Source organism: Rhineura floridana, chromosome 19, assembly GCF_030035675.1.
Source record: "Rhineura floridana isolate rRhiFlo1 chromosome 19, rRhiFlo1.hap2, whole genome shotgun sequence".
NCBI lineage: Eukaryota > Metazoa > Chordata > Lepidosauria > Squamata > Rhineuridae > Rhineura > Rhineura floridana.
The window spans coordinates 9,898,549-9,912,396 of NC_084498.1; the positions used below are offsets into that span (position 1 = coordinate 9,898,549).

General features: G+C 43.7%; 1 protein-coding gene across 15 annotated transcripts in view; it reads right to left on the reverse strand.

Moving 5' to 3' along the window:
- NCOR2 (nuclear receptor corepressor 2) overlaps positions 1 to 13,848 on the reverse strand; it is a 477,973-nt gene that overhangs the window by 429,220 nt on the left and 34,905 nt on the right. The window contains exon 2 of one of the 15 annotated variants that reach the window (XM_061603061.1): positions 12,728 to 12,804. The exons of the other annotated variants lie outside the window; for them this stretch is intronic. The gene's annotated coding sequence lies outside the window, so the exon portion shown is untranslated. The remainder of the gene's footprint in view (positions 1 to 12,727; positions 12,805 to 13,848) is intronic. 15 annotated transcript variants of the gene reach the window in all.

Below are 13,848 nucleotides of genomic sequence, written 5' to 3' on the forward strand. Positions count from 1 at the left end.
GGGGGACTCCAACTCCCATTAGTCCCAGACAGCACGGACAATGATCCCCCAGGGATGGTGGCGGTTGTAGTCCAACAACATCTGGAGGGCCACAGGATCCCTGATGAATAAATACCAGCTTGAGTTGATATAAAAACATAATAAATAAGGATCCATGGGTGTTGGCTTCTCAGCATAATGTTTGAAGAGCAATCATAAACTGTTTGGGGGATTTAATGTACTGCTGCAGAGGGAGAAGCTTTAACAAGTATAAACACAAACAGAGAGAATGAGAATGAGAATGAAAAATGAGAATAAGAATGCATCTCTTGTCAAGATCCAAAAAGCATTATGAGAAAAAAATGTATCTGGAAGAACATGACTCAGCATTTTTCTCTTTAGCCCCTTCTGCCTGTTAGGCAGTGAATGCTAGTCTGGACCAACAAAAATATTATTCATGAGCAGCCTTTCAGGACTTATAGCCTCCTTCCAGCAGCATCTACTCCAAGGGCTTGATATGTCAAGAATGGAAAATTTCAATATGCCTTAATGGAAAGAATGACATGGCAAACATGGAAGACTATCCCGTAGGACAGGGGTACAGATTCATTCTATGGTCAAGAACTAGTGAAAAGTGGAACTTCATCATCAATTTCAGAAAAACTTTAGTGGACAGACTTGATAAGTTAGATGGAACAATGCACTGCTGCTCATATTCTCCCTACATAATATGTAAATAAGAATCATGACAGAAATGGTATTGTACATCTGACAAACCAAAGCAAATACAATTTCTGTACTGTATTTTTTTTTTTACGTGTTGTTATATATGAAAAATGAAAAGGCTTTGTGCTTGGGATCATTGTTCTGCTGAAGGGCTGTCACATAGAGGAGGGTACAGATTTTTTCTCTGCTGCCCCAGAGGGTAGGACTAGGTCTAATGGTTTTAAGTTGCAGGAGCGTAAATTCAGATTGGACATTAGAAGGAACTTCTTGACAGTAAGGGCAGTTCGGCAATGGAACCGACTGCCTAGGGAGGTGGTGGGATCCCCTTCGCTGGATGTCTTCAAGCAGAGGCTGGACAGCTATCTGCAGGAGATGCTCTAGCTGTGGATTTCCTGCTGTGAGCAGGGGCTTGGACTCGATGGCCTACAAGGCCCCTTCCAACTCTATGATTCTATGAAAAGTGAATTTCCTCCCAAGCTTCAGTTTTTTAGCGGACTGAAGCAAGTTGTCTTGCAGTATTTCCCTGTGTTTTGCTCCATCCATTCTTCCTTCAATTTTAACAAGATGCCCAGTCCCTGCTGATGAGAAGCATCCCCACAGCATGATGCTGCCACCACCATACTTCACTGTAGGGGTGGTGTGTCTTGAGGCATGGGCAGTGTTAGGTTTGCGCCACACACAGCCCTTTGAGAGTTTTGGCCAAAAAGCTCTGGTCTCATCTGACCACAAAACCTTTTCCCACATCACAGCTGGAGCACTCTCATGCTTTCTGGCAAACTCCAGATGTGTTTTCAGATGGTACTTTTTGAGTAATGGCTTCTGTTTTGCCACCCTCCCATACAGGCCAGTGTTATGCAGACCCCTTGATGTGGTTGACTGGGGCACCATTACTCCACTCCCAGCCAATGAACTCTGTAGCTCCTTCCAAGTGATTGTTGGCCTCTCTATGGCTTATCTCACAAGTCTCCTTCTTGTTCGAGCGTTTAGTTTTGAGGGACGGCCTTTTCTTGGCAGTGCCTGGGTGGTGTGATGCAGCTTCCACTTCGTGATTATTGATCCAACTGTGTTCACTGGGATATCCAAACACTTGGATATTATTCTGTACCCTTTTCCTAACCTATGCATTTGTATTACATTATCTCTCACTTCTGTAGAATGCTCTTTGGTCTTCATTTTCCTTTAGATCCACGGCCTGACCAATGATCCTTCAACAGTGGAGCTTTTATCCTGACAATGTGACAGCAACGTTCATGGTTCACAGGTGGAGGCCAATGGTAAGGTAACTGTGTCCTCGATAAGGGAATTCCTTTCATCTGTGTAAACTGGGAGCTTCTACAGCACAGGGATTGAATACTTATGCAAGCAACATGTTTCAATTTTGTATGTTTCTTACAAACATTTCCCAACATAAAACCAATCTCACCTTACAATAATTGATTTTGACTTTCAGTGTTTCAACATAAAATACCATACAGAATGAAATTACAATGTGCCATTTGTAATTCAATAATATGAGAGCATTGGTCAGGGGTCTGAGTACTTTTGCAAGGCACTGTACATACCAGCCCCAACTTGAATCTTCTGGAGCTCGTGTAAGCCCAAACTGCACCACCCATGCAGAAAACAGAGGGATTCAGAGACTCGGGGAAATCCCAAGGCATGTAGACACTCAAAAGAAATTTAGGGGGGAAATCCACATAACAACTCTATAGCCACATAATAATGCTTATAGCTGGGAAAGGTTAGTGAGAGTGGGGGGAAAGTGACAACTAGGTGGAAAGCCAAAATAAAAGAGAGTGGCTGGAATGGGACAACAGAGAACATAACGTGCACACATATATAAAGCCAAACCTTAGTGCTCTCCAGGTTTTTGGACTCCAACTCCCATCAGTCCCAGGCAGCATAGTCAATGGTCGGGGATGATGGAAGCTGTAGTTCAAAACACCGGAAGGGTATCAGGTTAGGCAAGGCTGATAGAAAGGACAGAAAGAACCATTTCAATATCTGGATAGGTCACTTCCCGGTTCACACTGAGGAGCTATTTTTAACTGTCCCCAAGAAACAGCTGCCCATAGACATCAAAGGAGCAATTAAACAGTTTAATGTAGCTGGAATTGGGCACAAACATATCCACCCCATAGCATCCGAAAACTAAAAAACAAAACAAAATCAACCAGCCATCCAATAACAGCCTGATGAGAATCAAGCATGCTCAGTGGACATGGAATGCCTACTGATCATTGCAGAGGTGGGAGGATGAATACTGGGGTGCAGGGGGAATGGAACTCCACATATAAGCTCCACATATAGCTGAGCTCTCCTCCCATCTCATGATGGAACCTAGGGTGGTATATATGGTGTTCCCAAGTAATTTCCCACCCAGGCACTGAATAGACCTAGACTTGCCTAGCTTCAACAAACTTTTTGTTCTTGAGAATACATATCTTTAAAGCCATGCACCTTTCAGTATTATTTATATCAATTTTCAACATCAATTTATATTCCACTCTTCCTCCCAAATGATACCAGAGTGGCAAACACATCAACAATAAAACTTTTTTTTAATGTAAACACAGTTAAAGACATTACCTCGACCAGTGATCTCAGGGCTTCCAGAAACAGTATCTTTCATCCATCAAATGCTTGAGTAAATTCCTCCTGAAGGTCAATAATTAGGGAGACAGAAGGACCTCACTAGGGAGGACATTCCACAATCAAGGAGCCACCATAGAAAATGCCCTGTCACAAGTCAACACCAACTGGGCAGCCCCCACAGCAGCAGCACCACCACCACCACCAAGGCCTCACCTGCCAACTGTAGGGTCCAATTTGTGTGATAGCACATTTTAGTAAGTATTGTTTTATTTTATGATTTGACTAGTTGTATTTATTTTGTGTTCTGTATCATGCCCTGGTACCTGCACCATCAAAGAGTAGGTGATAACTTCTTAATAACCAGTTGCCAATTAGCTAGCAGGCTAAGTTCAAGGTACTGGTACACAAATCCTATACAGCTTGGGATCAGGATACTAAATAGATCACCTCATCCCTTATATACCCAGCCAATCACTGCCCTTTCCCAGCATGGGCATCCTGTACATACATGCATTCTGTACAATGTCAGAATCAGCCCTTTAGAGTGGTGGCACCTATCCTTTGAAACTCTTTCCCATTACATATCAGACAGGAGCCATCTCTGTTGTCTTTTCGGGGTGTGCTGAAGGCTTGCCTCTTTCAACAAGCCTTCTAAGTGAAGACTTTTATTCCAATCAGTATTTGTACTGAAGTTGTTTTACACAGTGCCATGAAAAAGCATTTGCCCCAAGTCTAATTTTCTGCGTTGTTGCATATTTTTGGCACCGAATGTTGTCAGATCTTGAACCAAAACCCAATATGCAACAACGCAGAAAATCAGACAGGGAGCAAATGCTTTTTTCACGGCACTGTATGTGTTACTGTATTGTAAAATTGCTTTGAGATACTTCATAGGAAATGATTCGTAAATGAAATTAATATTTGTTTAAAAAAAAAAGATCACACTTCTGCAGTACAAAGTGTGCTGATCTAAAATCCTTCCACCTCAGGCTACGACCACAACATACAGAAACAAATTATCAGTAGGTTTCCTTCTTACACCGCAGCTGCCCCACTTCTATCCTTTTCAAAGCCCTACACAAGCCGCTCCCCCCCCCGCCATGTTCTGTGCCCTTAACATCAAGAGGCAGAATGAAAATCAAGATCAGCCGGTAATCAATAATCTCCCTCCAGACCTCCTGCTGCCCCTGACAGATTTCAAGATGAATTTTCCCCCCTCTCTCTTCTCCCCTCCCCTCACTCCACCCTCTGGATTCCCCTTTGGCAGCTGAGTCAACAGCTGCAATCGCACTCAAGGCCTATTTGACAGGCTTGCTTGAACTGAGAAATTAACGTCACTCCTCATCGCCCTGACACAACTCTTCCAAAAGCCACCTTTTTATCAGTGGGCTCTCTCCTCTACAACAGCTATGAATACGGCAGGCAGCCTAGATATAGCCAAAGCTAGAAAGAAATATGTCTTTTGCAGTACATGTAAAGATATTTTTACAGAAGTTGACCTTTGTTTTTACTGTATTTCCATTGTTTTTATTGTACATTTTTTATATGTTTTCAACTGCTTTGATTTTTTTTTTAAATGAAATAGTGGTATACAAATAAGTTCTTAAATAAATAAATAAAAGCCCAAAGGAGCAGGGCCAATAGGGTTCATTGGGCTGGAAAACAAAATTTGGTGTCACTGCCAAAAATGTTCCTATTGCTATGTCATCTATTGGCTCACAATTAAATCAGAACCCTCCCCCATCCCCGAAAAAAACACTTACATTGATTGGGTTACATCCAGTGTTAGTTCTGCTCAGAGTAGACCCATTGAAGTTAACATGACCAAGAAAGATTTCAATGGGTCTACTCTGAATAAAACTAACGTTGGATACAGGCGCATTCGACCTAAATCAAGCTCCTTCCCTGCAGGCTTTAAACTACTTTATACCAAGGTAGGCCATCGGCCCATGTAGCTCAGCACTGTCTACACTGACAGGCAGCAACTCTCCAGGGTTTCAGACAGGGGACATTCTCAGCCCTATCTGCAGATGCCGAGGATTGAACCTGGGACCTCCTGCATACAAGGCTGATGCTCTACCACTGAGCTAAGACTCTTTTAAGCAGGTAGTAAAAACTTACTTATTTACCACTGACTTTTTGTAATTGCATCAGGCAGCTGTTACTCCATTCTATGATTTTATGGTATGACAGGTTGGCAGTTTTAATGTTTTAGTATTTACCATTGCCTGATTTGTATTGTATTGTATTGCAATTGTGTGCTTTGGTTTTAATTATGTTATTGCATGTATCAATTTGTTTCTGTGAGCCACTTTGTAAGAAATTTTTTAAAAGGCAATAAATGAATTCATTAAATAAATTTAACTTTTGAACAAGTAGACAGAATTCAAATCATTTCCAAAACCATAGCCATGTTAGTCTGCTGAAGTAAAACCAGAGTCAAAGACTAACAAATAAATTATGTCATAAGTTTTTGTGGACTCCATCAGTTGCATGATGTGTTATCCTGAGTTGGAGCTTTGGGGGTAGTGGAGAATTTGAGACCAGAAGAAAATGTGATGCAGAAAAATAATGTTCTTAAGAGTGACCATTTAAAAAAAAAAAACGTCGTTGCTGATAACATCCTGGCATAGGTAAGTCAATTAACACATGCATGGTAAAAATTCTTTGACCTGACTCAATTCCACAAGTAATTGAATTCTAACTCAAGCTCACCTAAAGAGAGGACTGCCACAACAGCCAAGAGGCTCAGTCAGCAAAGGCTGCACTGCTCCTCGCCTGAGAAACTGAAGGTATCCCCTTCTCTCCACTCCACTTTTCCCTCCTTGGCCACTTTTGCAGCACTATCCACAGGGCCAGTTCCGCACCTCTCAGTCTTGCCACTCTCCTGCTTCTGGGTCAGTCCATGCCTATCCATCACCTGGATATATCACTCCCGGGCACTGGTGGCAATAACCAATCTAAAGAGGTCCCATCATTAACATGGAAGCCAGGGAAGGCTATGATGCTGCCTGCTCTGGCGTCACAGAATAGTAGAGGGAAGGGGCCTATAAGGCCATCGAGTCCACCCTCTGCTCAATGCAGGAATCCTACTTAAAGCCTACCCTACATGTGACTGTCCAGCTGCCTCTTGAACGCCTCCAGTGTTGGAGAGCCACCACCGCCCTAGATAATTGGTTCCATTGTCATACCACTCTAATAGTTACGAAGTTTTTCCTGATGTTCAGTCGAAATTTGGCTTCCTGCAACTTGAGCCCACTATTCCATATCCTGCACTCTAGGATGATTGAGAAGAGATCCTGGCCTTCCTTTGTGTGACAACCGTTCAAGTACTTGAAGAGTGCTATTATATCTCCCCTCAGTCTTCTCTTCTCAAAGCTAACCATGCCCAGTTCTTTCAGTCTTTCCTCAAAGGGCTTTGTTTCCAGTCCCCTGATCATCCTTGTCGCCCTTCTCTGAATCTGTTCCAGTTAGTCTCCATCCTTCTTAAATTGTGGTGTCCAGAACTGGACGCAGTATTCCAGATGAGGCCTAACCAGTATCAAATAAAGGGGAACCAATACTTCATGCGATTTGGAAACTATACTTCCGTTAATGCAGCTTAAAATAGCATTTGTGTTTTTTGGCTGTTGGCTCATATTCAGCTTGTGATCAACAACAATCCCAAGATCCTTCTTGCATGTAGTATTGCTGAGCCAAATATCCCGCATCTTATCACTGTGCCTTTGGTTTCTTTTTCCTAGGTGTAGAATTTGCACTTATCCTTGTTAAATTTCATTCTGCAATAGATGAGCCTCACCCTCAGAAAACCACCTTCACAATCATGGTATCTCCCCTGCTATGTAAGTATCTGGGTCACACTCACAAATGATTAACATGAATACATGATGCACTAGTGAAAGTTTGTGAACTAGTAACTTTTTTGCAAGGCTTGTATTGAACTGCAGGAACTGTGTGCAACGCAGCCTGAATTTGTTGCTCGTTCTCTCTCTTGTTGTTATGAGCTCTGGGAAGAAAAAGCAGCAAAAAGGCAAACATTCACCTTTACATCTATCCACTGGAAGCCTCCCTCGTGACTTAACCTTTGGGTTCTTATCTTGCCTTTATAAAAGGCCACCTTCCAAGGCTCAGATTGTTTGTGTACACACAAAGCCATGGAGAGAACAGCACTGTGCTGAGCGAATGAATGATTTATCACTGCACTGAATATGAGAGGAGACAAGGGGTCCCCCAGGTTCCTCTGCACCACCAGAAACTTTCCAGAGCAGTTGCATCGGCAGAATGTTCTTCAAATCCAGTGCACACTCTTCAGCTCTTTAAATCTTCACTAATCCTCGGGGCTCCCAGGAGAAGCAAAAAAGCACATCCGCAAGATGGAGGAAGAAGAAAGCCACAGAACAACTGAGGAACATAGGCCCAGTTCATCCGCTCATTCCTCTCGACTCAGTATCAAGGTGCAAACATGAGGGTGCCATGTTTGGGAAAGGAAGGGCAGGTGAGAAGTGAACAATGAACACTTAAGCCAAAACAAAGACAACCAAGGGAGCTTTAACCAGCAATAGTCCCCACAAGGACAATAACTGTTGCAATAGTGGTAGACCAGGGCCTACACTAAGAGGGGGTGAGGTGGATCTTCAAAGCAGAGGACTTTTCTGGCTGCTTAAACCCATTTCCTTTAATCTTGGGTTGCTGGACTACAACTCCCATTATTCCCAGCCAGGTTAGCCAATGGTCAAGGATGATGGGTGCTGCAGTCCAACAACACCTGGGGACCAACGGCGAAGAACACTTGCACGCATAGCTGCCATTAAGTTTTGCCCTAAGTGAAAGTTTGAGGTGAAACTGGGAAATTCCACTTGAACAAATAAACAAGAAACTTCAAAGAAAAGGTAGTACTAGCCATCTTTTCAAGTGGGGGTCCACACATCCTACATACCAGGCGTGGCTAGCTTGTTTTGGCCTGAGGGCCACGTTCCTCACATGTGGCTGTTGCCAAAGAAGTTGTGGCCACCAATACACACTCATTCTCATGCTTATATGCATACCCACAGACAACATATCCATCACCCCTACATCACACACGCTACTCATACAGCACCAAGTTGACACACGTGAACACCACATATACACCATGCCAGTATTCAGGAAACCTCTGACCAGGGCCATAGCTCAGTGGTCGAGTACATGCTTTGCATGCAAAAGATGTCAGGTTCAATCTCAAGCACCTCCTGGTACGGGTGGAAAGACCCGTCAGAAATCCTGCAGTGCCGCTTCCAGTTAATGCAGACAGTACTGAACTATATGTATCAATGTCTACTTGGTATAAAGACAGCTTCCCATGGTCATAAACAGATTGCTCCAGAATGTTTGCACAACCCCACCACCATACAACATGGTACCTCTTTTTTGTGGGTTCCATTTCCTGCACTTCTGGTTTCCCCTTAACATTACACAACCAGCAGCGTGGGAAATTGCTGTCGGGATTCAGCCAGATTGGCCAATCCCATCACTCAGATCCAGGCTGTGAGAGCAGGTTCTCATCTCGACCCTGAACGGGCAGCCTCAGAACTGTTCACCATCTGCAGTTAATTTATATGAAAATCAGCAGGTTCCGTATCCCTAAGTGCACCAGCCAACCAACAAGTTTCCATTACCCTGAAGCAAGCAGTTTCTGGAAATTATGTGCTTCAGCTAGGACATATACAAAAGTCTCTGAAAGACATCACTGCACTGCATTTTCTCTCTCTAAAAAGCGTGATCAAGAGGCCCGCATCAAGCTTTCAGACATCTTTTTTCCTTGCAGAAAAGACGCACTGTCTATGACCCTAAATGTCCTGCAGAGCAACCCAAGGCCATGTAGAAAACAGCGCCAGACATTGGCTGACACTAGCAATAACCTCCACATCGCAGATACAAGGCCTGCTATTGATCCATTCCTAGAGGGAAGAACAAGCTCTCCAGTTCAAAAATATACACATGCACACTGGTGTCACATTATTAAATTCTGAAAGGATAATAGTATCCCTTCAGAGAGTTGTTATTTGTAACTTTTACTGTTCCTACCTAAAACAAAAGGGAGTGAGAAAGCATAGACAGGCCACTGAAACATATGGTGACAAACATTACATGGCTATATGAAAGCATCCATATCTACATGGAAGACGAGCACGGCAGCACTGCTAAGGTAGACACACTGGTGACAAGTCATGGGACTCTGACACGAGAGCAGTCACAAAGGTGGAAGGTGGACCTCACCCACAAAACCAGGCTGCTGTCCTCCAATGTTGTAAACCTCCCAGAGGGCTTCGGCTATGGGGTGGTATATAAATGTAATAAATAATAAAATAAATGTTGCTGGAAGTACGCTTCCCACCACCCCAGACCACTGGCTATACTGGCTCGGGCTGATGGGAGTCCCAACAACTCCTAGACAGCCACACATTCCCCAGCCCTGATGCAATGATTAGAGTGTCAGCCTAGAAACTGGGAGGCCCGAGTCCAAGCCCCAGTTCAGCCGTGAAGCTCAATGGGTCAAAGCCATTGTCTTTCAGGCTACCATACCTTTCGGAGTCATTGTGAGGATAAAAATAGGCCTGGGAAACCATGTACACAGCCCTGAGCTCCTTATGAGAAAGGACAGGGACATCACTACATCAATCTAATAAATACACGAAACTGCGAGCCAAGCCTCACTGCTAGCCCATATGAACTAAGGGTGCAACCTACAACATGCCCAATGCTCTCCCTGTGACTGCACATTGCAGGGGAAGATCAGTAGTGGCGGGCAACTGTATAAGTCAGAGAACCTTGTCAGCCCTTGCTGATCCTGTTGTTGAGGAATCAATGTGTCCCCCAGAACACCGCTGAGAGCCAGAGCAGCCATGACTCACCAACTCCCCTACTGATGTGGTCACTTAGGAACTAGCCGTACTGCACTACACAGAAGCATTCTGAAGCTGAGAAGGGTACAGCAATGAGGGATCAGAGACACCTGGGGGGCAAGGGGTGGGGGTGGGGAACTCCCCCACAAGGGTGCTTCTAAGTGACCCCATTACAGAAGATGCCAAGCGTCCGCTATCAGAGGAGTGCAGCGAGGCATGAACACTTCCGCCCCAAGGTGCCCTCGCCCTAATGGCCCCTCGGCCAAGGCTTGTCAGCGAGAGACAGGCCCAGGATTTAGCCAGGCCTGCTTAAGTTTCAGATGGCGAACAGCAGCAGCATTGATCCATTTGTCGTCTGGTGGGTTGCTATGGAGACCACAAGTCATTTCCCCCCCTACCTCCACCCCACAGCCCTTTACAAGCTTTTGAAATTGACAATTGGGCACTCAGGAGACCATTCTGAGCACCCTGGAAATTAAATCCACAAAAGAGAAAGGCACGGGGTTTGATTTTGTTTTATATTTTAGGACCAAATGTAAATCAAGACTTTTAGCCATGAGGCAACCCCCCTACCGCCACCACCCTCCAGGCTCCCCCCCCCATTGTTCACTCAGTTCACCTCAAGAAATAAATATTATTATAATTGAGTAGGCTTTCCGAAATGCCACTCTTATGGATTTTCCCAGCCCTCCACAGAGCAATGGGACACACTTTGCTGTTCTAGGGAAAGTACAAAAGCAGGATGCCGCTTCACCAGCTTTTTTACTTTTACTTTGTTTTTATTTTGGAGAAGAAAAAAAGTCCTGTTTATTTGTTAGCAGTTTGTGACGGCTAGGTATGGATATGAAACATAACCAAAGAACTTGGAATCCAGTGTGTAATTCTGGCAACTTTTCATCTTGCATTTTAAAAGAATGGTAAACACAATGAGTTAAGATTAAAACAGATTCCTTAAAGCCAAGGTTGCCTATGAGGGAATGTAGCCACCAGGCTAAAATAAAAATTAAAAAAAAATCTCCACCCGTGCTTTACAGGCAGACCCGAACAACTGACTTTCAAGGGTCCAGGAGAGAGAGGCTCTTAGGCTTCCCTAGGAAAGGAGTTCCAAAGGGGAGGGTGCTACTACCAAGAAGGCCCTACTCTTTGGGACTATCGGCCTATTTATTTATTAAATTCATATCCCGCCCTTCCTCCTAGAAGGAGCCCAGGGTGGCAAACAAAAAGACTAAAAACACTCTAAAACATCTTTAAAACAAAATACTTTGAAACATATTAAAACAAAATATAAAAAATATGGAACGCTTCACAAATTTGCATGTCATCCAGGGGACTTCCAAAGACCTCAAGTATGCAGGAACAATTGGTAGAGGAGCCCCTTCTTCCTTTAAATATATCAGACCGGGGGGGGGGGGAGGGGGAGAGGGAGGGAGGGAGGGAGGGAGGCAGAGAGAGGAGAGCAGTAGCACTGGTTCAAGCAATCTTCACAACAACAACTATTCAACCTGCTTCCTTGGTTGATTGTTTTGTATATATTGTTTTATACTGTTTTTATGGCAGTGTAATTTTAAATGTTGGAAGCCACCCTGAGGGGTGTTTTTGCACCAGAAGAACAAGATATCCATTATAAATAGGTGGAAAACAACATCTGCTATAGATCAGGCATTCTCTTGATTTCTCAGCCAGAGTCTCCTGTTTTAATTGTGGGGTTGTTTTACTGGAATTGTTTTGTTGTGTATTTTAATTATAGATGTTTATATTTTAATGTTTTCATAGAATTGTTTTACTGTATATTTTAATTACAGATATTTGTATTTTAATGTCTGTGTAACGTGTTTGTAAACCGCTCAGGAGCCTATTTTGGCATTAAGTGGTATATAAATTAATTTTCTAAAAAAGACTCCAAGGAGAGCTTGGGTAGCACTAGGGTAGGAGCCCACGGTCCAAGAAAACAGCCTGCTGTACCCCTGGCTCCACATAGCAGAGCCCCAGATGGATAAGACAAAGTAGCACCAATCCCCCACTAGTACACTGGGAAAGGGTTCTCTCAGCACCCCTCCCCAGTTGTCTCCCCTATTAGGCCTAAGCAGCCAGTCCCTTTTTAGAACATGCCTTTCTGTGCTGTGCACAAAAAGATTCTTCAAAAGCAAAGGTGAGAAGAGGGAGAGTGTTGTGAAGGGAGATGAGAAATCATATACTTTATGGCCATAAAGGGAGCCAAGAGCCAGCAATGCAGGAGGAAAGCCAGGTCATAGAACTCTAAAAAGGGGAGAGGAGGAAAGAGCTCCTCTTGGAGGTTGCAAACCTTAAAAATGCTGCACAAGCACCAGCCAAGGCCTGTGTGTGGCATTTCCTGAAGGTTACCTCTAATAAGTGCTGTCAGCCTGCCAAGCACAGACTGCCTGCAGAGCTTTTTATCCCACGGCCACCCCCCACCCAGCCCAATCCCTTGGCACTCTCTCCAAGGAACTGAACACAAAGCCCCCCCAGACTGCCTTGTGATTGTCACAATCTCTGGCGGCAAGAACTTGTAAAATAAAATAACAAACCATTCCGTGTGTCATGGAGGAGGCAGGTATCAGAAGCCTTGGACCAGGGGGAGAGAGATATGAAGGCAGAGATCAGGCTGGGGAGAGATGGAAAGCAAACCCCAGATTAAGTTTCAGAATAAAAAACTGAAAAGAGATTATATTTGAAGCAAACCAAAGCAGGAGACAGACCATTAACCAGAGAAAGCTGTGGAGGAAAACAAGCTGTTAACCCAGGGATCCCCAACCTTTTTTTTTTTTTTAGCCTGGGGGCATATTTGGAAGACTAAGAAACTGTCATGGGCAGCACAAAATAGCCATTTGATAGAAGACAAACTGGCAATGCTCAGAACCTCTAAAAAGCCCCACCAACACACTATACACCCCCCCAAAAAAACAGAAAAAAGCAGGCCATCACCCCAACCAACCAAAAAACATCCCCAAAAGTCTCAGTTTTTGTAAATAAACAAAGAGAGGCAGGGCCCTTGGTGAATACCAAGAGGGTGTCTGAGGGTAGTGTGGTGCTACACTGGGGACTGTTGCACTAACCTTTATAATATAGTGGTGTTTTCATTAAGAACCTACTTTCTTATAAGGACCTGCTCATTATTATGATAAATTATTATTCATAACATTTTATTTTTGTTGCTTTTTGGCCCAAAAACCTCTCCAATACATTTAAAATAATGCAAATAAAAGCATTACAATTAATCAAGAAAACAAAACAGAACCCAGAAATAAATACAGTATATTGTAGAAGTGCAACTGAACCAGACATCAGACTCTGGCATCAGGAAAACACAACTTTCTTTTCTTCTTTAGCAAGCAAGTCTCTAGCTCTTAAAGTGCTACTTGCATTGATGCAGCACTTCATTATCATTATATTCATCCTTCTTAAGCACCTATCCAACAGTATTCCTGCTAAGTATCTATGGCATGTAGGTGTTGGGACTTCAACCCGTAACCCTCAGAAATTAGGTTTCAGGATTTATGTGCATCCCCCATCAATCTCTGGTCAAAGAAGGTAACTATAATATCACCAGCAATGTCTCTTGAACAGCTATAGGCCATTGGTGGTCATGTGATCCTGCCAGCCCCCTATAAAAGCTGATCTCTGGCCTGAGAAACAAGTGGACTCTTGT